Here is an 8,351-nt window from a genome sequence, read left to right on the forward strand (position 1 = left end):
AAAGGGTCACCTATCCAGAAACCACCCATCTATCCCCAGAGAGGTGGAGCTCGAGTTTGGGTCTTGAGTGATTGTAACTTGGCTCATACTCATCCTGCTACTGTGTGAAGCAGGGAACAGCAGGTGCCGAGCAAGATAGAATGGGAATAAGTCCTGGTGTTTGTTTGAAGGAGGCAGCTTGGCTAGTGATTAGAGGATTTTATGTGGGCACAAAAAAGAGTTCTATAGAGGGCACAAGGAAAGGAGGTTACAGGGGCTTTCAGGGACCCCGAGTTCATTGATTGCTTTAAAGCTGACAGTTAGGAATTTGATGCAGATAGGGGCAACAAGCATGCTGAGTCTCTTCTCTGGGTCTGGAGGAAGGACTTCTGAGGAACTTCAGAGTGATTTTACTTGCCCCTATTGGAGACACTGGAATATTCCCAGGACATCTGAACCCGGAAAGGAGGCAGGACCCAGGGTTCAGCAACTGCGATTCCTGTAGCTCTACTGTGCTGCTGCTCAATTCCATGGGAAGAATGGCTCACTTTTGTCTTTGTGAAACTTTAACATTCCAGTCTGGTATGTCAGAAAATTGATGGTTTAGCCACTGTTATGAAATGGGTCTGCTGTGCCAGAATGCAAGGTGTTTCCAGATAATGGGGTTACTCTTCCCAGGATTGGAGAAGATGGGCTAGTAGATACAGCAAAGGGGCCCAGGGAATCACCTGAGGGCCACAGATCTGACAGAAAATGACACACGTGTCCTGGAGAGGGGAATCCCAGAGGTACAGTCTGTTTGCAGTTGAAACGTTCACTGGCTGGAAAGTGGAGTTCTGCAAAAGCAGAAAACTGACTTTTCCAGAAATGTGCAGCCTAAATTCTTCCTTTAAACCAGAGAAGGAGCCAAAAAGAAGCAAATCAATCAGTCGATTGCATTTATTGAGCACTTGCTGATGCAGAGCACTGTACTAAGTGGTTGGGCCAGTACAATAAAACAATATAGCGGAAACATTCCCTGCCCACAACGAGCTTACAGTCTAGAGGGAATCCATAAATATCCTCTTTTTAACACATTTTGAACACATAAAGGTACTGCATTTTAGTTCCAAATTTTACATTTCAGTGTTGTTTGTCCCTCCAGAGAGAGCGGTGAAAAGAATTCAGGGAAGAAGACCATGTCACAGACAAGAAACTATCTCTTTACATGAAGAAGGGGACAAGGCCTAGTGGTAAGGGCAAGGGACTAGGTGTCAGAAGTCCTGGTTTCTAGTCCAGGCTCCGTCACTGATCTGCTGTGTGACCTTGGGCAAGTCACTCAGCCTCTCTGAACCTCCATTCCCTTACCTGTAAGGTTCCAATTCTCTCTCCCTCATAGGCTGTGAGGTCCACATTGGGCAGGGGCTGTGTCTGATCTGATTGTATCTATTTCGGTGCTTAGCACAGTGCTAGATACACAATAAGCACTTAAAAAATACCACAAAAATTTGTGCACTCATCTTCTATGAGTCTCAGTTTCCTCATCTGTAAAATTGGGATTAAATATCTGTTCTTTCTCCCTTTTACATGGTGAGGGTTTTGCGAACAGGAAGTTTGTCTGATATGATTTTCTCTACTACGTCACTCCACTCATAAGTAAACACTTCCATGCATGATTAAAATCCCAGTAAATCTCCTTTCTTTTTATTAAAATCACACTTTAAGAAGACCCCAAAAGAGCTCAGCATTCAGCCAAATGCCTTAGAAGATGTCACTACTATGACCTCTAAGCTAGAGGAGGTAATGCAGTATCTGAGGAGAGACCTGGGAATCCAGGCCTGCTTCATATCTGCCGCTTGTCAGCTGTGTGACTTTGGGCAAGTCACTTAACTTCTCTGAGCCTCAGTTCCCTCATCTGTAAAATGGGGATTAAGACTGTGAGCCCCACGTGGGACAACCTGATTCCCTTGTGTCTACCCCAGCGCTTAGAACAGTGCTCTGCACATAGTAAGCGCTTAACAAATACCAACATTATTATTATTATCATATGCACCTGAGAAGGTCAGCTCCATGATAATGCTGCTTTGGTCTGGTCCTAATTCTAGGTGGACTATGTAAAGAGAAATAATCTGAGGAGAGACAGTGGCTGCTGCCTTGGTAGTTATTGGGTAGATGTGTTAAATGGGGTGATTGAGAAAAAAGGGAAAGATGAAACAATGCAGATATGTTTGCCTGATTAAGTAAAACAAGATCATCATAACATAGACAAGGCTGCTTTTAGCAAGAGAATTTCCCAGCATTTTTGAAGTGCAGGAAAGATAACACTATTGTATTCAGAATTAGACATCAGTTAACTCAGCAGAAAGTATCCTGGGACTTCAGCAGTGAATGGTTGTTAATTTTGTCTAGGTTATAAAGAGATGTGAAAAATCCACAGTTCATCGACTAATCATTAGGCTACTGCATCACCATTTCTTCTCAGCAAAAAGGCTCAGATAATTTTGTATCCCAAAGATGATACCATGTAATGCAGTAACTAAATTTGTGATTATTAAGAATAATAACTGTGGTATTTGTTAAGCACTTAATATGTGCCAAGCACCGGGGTGGGTTCAAGCAAATCAGGTTGGACACAGTCCCTGTCCTACCTGGGGTTCCCAGTCTCAATACCCATTTTACAAATGAGGGTTCTGAGGCACAGACAAGTTAAATGACTTGTCCAAGGTCACATGGCAGATGTGGTGCAACAGGAATTAGAACCTAGGTCCTCTGACTCCCAGGCCCATGCTCTTTCTGGTAATCCACTCTGCCATGAATGTATTTTAAACAATTGGCATTCAAAAGTACGAGAGAAAAAGGAAAGGCAGAAAACAAAAGCAATTCTTCTTTCAGAACATTTTCCATTCAGCAATGAGGAAAACCCATTGGAATGAACAAATGACGCTCATAGGCCCATTGTTTGTGTTGCTGATGTTAAAAACTGGAACAATGGTACATCTTCCAAGCTTTGCAACTTTGAGAGGAAGTAGAATGGTGAAAGAGGACAGGGGAGAGTGAAGTTAAAGTCACTCCTCACAGTGCAGCTTTGCTGGTTGTTGTTTCACACTGAGATGATCATCTGGAGGAAGTTTTGATGGTAATAATAATAATGTTGGTATTTGTCAAGTGCTTACTACGTGCAGAGCACTTTTCTAAGCGCTGGGGTAGATACAGGGTAATCAGGTTTTCCCACATGAGGCTCACAGTCTTAATCCCCATTTTACAGATGAGGTAACTGAGGCACAGAGAAGTTAAGTGACTTGCCCACAGTCACACAGCTGACAAGTGGCAGAGTGGGGATTCGCACCTATGACCTCTGACTCCTAAGCCTGTGCTCTTTTCACTGAGCCATGGTAATACCGAGTTCTCAATTTCTGGACCTTGGTTGAAGACTCAGGTTCTATTGTGATATTGTGATTTAGATTTTTTTTTTCCTGAGATGCCCTTAATCATGTTTCAACTCTATCTGCTCACTCAGTTTCATGAGGTCTTCCCACTTTCCTTCTCCAACAGCACCGCAGTCCAAACTGGGAAGAGATGGGTGTTTCCGGAAAACCTAGCAATTACATCATATATTCCTCTTCTCCTGATCACTGATCACAGTAGAGACTTTCTGGGGCTGAGGAATTGCTAGAGACTATTTATGAAAACAAAAGTTATTATTTTCTTGACATCATAGCCCCTCTCCAGGAATGAGACAAAAACTGGCAAGTGAAATGAGGTTAATTAATTGATCCAATATACAAGAACCACCTGGAACCACCATTTTTATTAAGCAGTAATCTCCACAGGAATGATCCAGTCTGTAACTTCACACTGCTGCCTGGATCATTTTTCTACAAGAAACGTTAATGATGTGTTTCCCCACTCCTCAAGAACCTCCATTGCTTGCTCATCCATCTCCACATCAGAGACTCCTTACCGTTGATTTTAAAGCACTCTATCACCTTGCCCCCTCCTACCTCATTTCACTACTCTCCTACTACCACCCAGTCTGCACACTTTGTTTTTCTAATGTCTACCTACTCACTGTACCTTAGTATAGTGCTTAGTACAGTGCTTTGTACACAGTAAAGTACTCAGTAAATATGACTGAATGAAAGTACCTCAATATCATCTATCTCACTGCCTCCTCTCTACTTTCTGCCTCTGGCCTGGAACATCCTTCATCTTCATATCCAACAGACGATCACTCTCCCCACCTTCAAAGACTTATTGAAAGCACATTTCCTCAATGAGGCCTTCTCTGATTAAGCCCTCATTTCCTCTTCCCCACTCCTTCTGCATCACCCTTGCACTTGGATTTCCTCCCTTTTTTCTCCCTTCCTTCAGCTCCACAGTGCTTGCATACGTATCCATAATTTAATTATTCATTTTAATGTCTGTCTCCTTCTCTAGACTGCAAGTTCTTTGTGGACCAGGAATATGCCTACGAACTCCATTATATTTTACTCCCCTCAGCACAAGATACAGTGCTCTGCACCAAGTAAGTGCTCAATAAATATGATTGATGATGGTGATGGTGATTCATTCATTCAGTCATATTTATTGAGTGCTTACTATGTGCAGAGCACTGTACTAAGCACTTGGAATGTACAATTTGTTAACAATTCAGTAACAAAAGATCGGTAACAATGATCAAAACATCTTTTAAGACATAAGACTAAGATCTGTTGCTGACCTACTTTTGGAGTAAAATCCAGTATGACGGGAGAGAGTTGTCTTTTAGGAGGAATAGTAGGGTGGCCTAGCTGAAAGGGCATGGGGCTGGTAAATGGGGACCTGGATTCTAATCCTGCTCCACCACTTGCCTGCTATGTGACCTTATTTAGGTCATTTCCCCACCTATAAAATGGGCATTATGTACCTTTTCTCTCTCTTATTTAGATTGTGGACCCTACGTGGGATAGAGACTGTCTGACCCGATTATCTTGCATCAAGCCCAACTCTTAGCACAGTGGAATATAGTAGATGCTTAACAAATATTGCAGTTGTCATTACTTTTATCAGTGTTATCAAACAAAATTCATTTTCCAGTATGATCTTATTCTAGAGATCTGGATTTTGAGACAGAGCAGCTGAATGGAGATTGGCCTCATGAGCAGCAATCAGAAATGGAGTTACAGAGTCTGCAAAAAGATCATTACACCAGGAAGGGCAAATTGAAAGTAGCACCAGGCATCCAACATGGGTAACCAATTCAACTGTACAAAAGGGAACGTGAGTCACACAATGTTTATGTTACTCAGCCTCAGGCTGCCCTATTTGCCTGACACACAAACTGATAAAAATCTCAACTTCAGTATCATCTTCAAAGTGCAAATCTTGCTATATATGTATTATGGTGAGATTTTTACCCAGAAAGCATAGGTCATATTCTATTGTTTGTCTATAAATGATATTCTAACTGTATGGATTTTGTTGCTATATTTCTTCCCTAATAACTTTGGTGAAAAAATAACATCGTTATTGTCATACTTGTAATACTTATTCTTCAGCTTGCCTATTGCTATAGTACAGCAGGACTTTCAATTACCAAAGGCTGTTCAAAGAATGATTATACACAAGTCTCCTGAACTTCTGATAGTATTTATCCCTCTGTATGAAGAAGTTCATGGCAAGGAGGTTCACTCCCAGGGAATCTTGTTTAGTTGCCATCTGGGGTAGCTGGTTGGTTTTATTGAAAGTGGAGTGAGCACAAGTCTTCCATTTGAGACTCCTAGAGGAATATCAGAAGTCCAGGAAGAAGTACAACCCATTGTGCTTTTGTGAATGGGATTTGGAAAACAATGCACCTGAATTGGTAAATATCGACTTGAGAACACAGTTATCAGAATTAACAGGAACTCACAGAGTTGAAAAATTTCAGCCAAATGCCATATCACTTCAGTGTTTAGCTTTGTACTAAGTCATTTTCTGATTTCAATTCCTAGTGGATGAAGAAGAGCCTGGTATCGTTTTCTGTGATAAAAATAGTAGTTATTGAATGTTTAATGTGTGCTGAAACGTTTTGCCAAACCCTCAAGTAGGTACTTGGGGTTGTAATCTGGGAGGTGGGGAAAGAAGGTATCTTAAGTCATTTAATAGATGAGGAAACTGAGGCCCAGAGAGGCTGAGTTTCTTACTCACACAAGTAGTCACTTGGTACCACATAGTAGGTCACTGACCAGAAATGGAAATAGAACCTGAATTTCTTGCTCCCAGCTGTATTCTGTACTTAGTGTTTAGAACAGTGCTCTGCTCACTGAAAGTACTCAGTAAATACCATTGATGGATTGATTATGAGACTGATACTGTGCTCATAACATAAGATCAGATACAAATGTGAAAAAGAGGCAAACCTCAAAGACAGTCTTGAAGAACAAATATGCCAAAATCCATGGATGGAGTATCCATTAAAATTGTAACAGGAATTACCAACTAACAAAATTGGAGATACTGAAGAACAATTTCAGATTTTAAATTTCAGGATGAGATTGAAAAAGTGTCCCCTATTGCCCCAAGACACAAAACCCATAAATTGAGTTAGGTGATCCCTACCTTAAGCAGTGTCAAACAGTGTTATTTCCTGAGAAGTTTTATTCAGCATAAGCATTGTGTGAACTTTTAAATATAGCATATGTGGAAATTAATCCCTTTGTTGAAGGAATTCAGGACATAAGAGAAAAAATGGTTTATTCTTATAAAAATAGGGAATGAATATCCAGATAGGGGAGTTTTGATCTCTAGAAGAGAGTTCTTGGTGCAGTTAGTAGAATCCCAAGGGAAAATTTTACTTTTGGGATGCCTCCACGAGGGTTACACACATACTAAGTAACAAACATCGGAGATTTAGGCCGTTTAGGTTAAACTACTATAGAAGCATCGCCTTTGTCATCTAGCCTTTTTTTCCAGCCAGGCCATAAATAGAAGATCATCTGAGTTTCATTATACTACCATGATACTTGATATTTACTGAGCAATGACATTTTGGAGCTCAGTTATGGAACTGTGTTGAGAATTACTCAAGAAGCTTGAAACTTGGTACTGCCCTCCAGGGAGTTACAATCAAATTTCACTTCCTTTCTCCTGTCCTAGTAATGTAATTGCTGAAAGGAGAAGGAACAAAGTCACAGAAAATCTGCAAACTAAAAGAGTTGACAGTTTAGTCTAGTTCCTTGATTTCCATTCTTCTCTGTTTACTAGACCAACTTCCTCTTTCTTAAAGGAATGTCTTTTGGCTTTAGGTTCATTTAGGTTCAAAGTATTTGTCCAATTTTGTTTCACTGAGCCCCTGAAACATTTCTTCGTTTTACATCTTGTAATATTTAATCCTCCACTGCTCTCGTAGTAGATTGTCAAAACGGTCCGGTGCTGCTACAATGAGATAAACTGAGTTTTCTGGAATCTGGTGAGTTTTGCACTGAAAGTGAAAAGATGAAGTGTAATCCTGGATTTGTCTGAAATAAGATGGGAAATTGATCGTTAGCCAATTCCCTTGTTTTTTCGCCTGTGGTTTCATCACTGACTCACACTGATTTCATTGGTCGATAATTACAAATGCCTTTTCAAAAATAGGAGGGAGACAGTTGAACAGTAATAAGTTAGTAGAGAAATACCATCATCTAGTGGATAGAGCATGGTCCTGGGAGTCAGAATAACCTAGGTTCGAATCTTGACTCTGCCAATGATCTGCTGTGTGAGCTTGGGCCAGTCACTTCACTTCCTGGTTCCTCAGTTATGTCATCTTCATCTCTAAAATGGAGACTTACTGTGACATGGACTGGGTCCAACCTGATTAGTTGTTTCTACCCAATTTACTGTATCTGTGTTATCTTGTATCTATCTTATTCTATTACTTACACCAATCTGAATTAAGTGTATGAATTCTCCAGTAGACATAAGCTCCTCGAGAGCAGGGAATTGCCAGGACCAGTGTTGTGGCGATTCGGATGGAGAAGCAAGGTCGGATTCTGAAAATATTGTGGAGGAAAAACTAAAGGAGTTTGGTGACAGACGAAATATGAGGGTTAAAAGAGAGTGGAGAGTTAAGGATAATGCCATAGTTCCATCTGAGATCATGGATCCAAAAAGTGCTGTGAGATCTCAGCAAGTAGCACTCTTGGGTCTCCACTCAGGATACCAGCTGCCTGATCCATCCAGAGCGGAGAGGGCTTTACTTAGTTTCTTCCAGCATGGTGGGTGTGGCATTGGTGTGGTCCTGAAGTTGAACTTCTCCCCTCCCCTTTGGATTTACACCCTCTACTCTATCTGAGTTTGAACCTTCAAGTCTAGCTTTCCATTTGTTTGCCTTGTAATTAAATTTGAAGCCAGGTGGTTACAACAGTTCAGGAAACTGCAGAAACTGCAGAAGA

Source organism: Ornithorhynchus anatinus, chromosome 13 (assembly GCF_004115215.2).
Source record: "Ornithorhynchus anatinus isolate Pmale09 chromosome 13, mOrnAna1.pri.v4, whole genome shotgun sequence".
NCBI classification, from domain to species: domain Eukaryota; kingdom Metazoa; phylum Chordata; class Mammalia; order Monotremata; family Ornithorhynchidae; genus Ornithorhynchus; species Ornithorhynchus anatinus.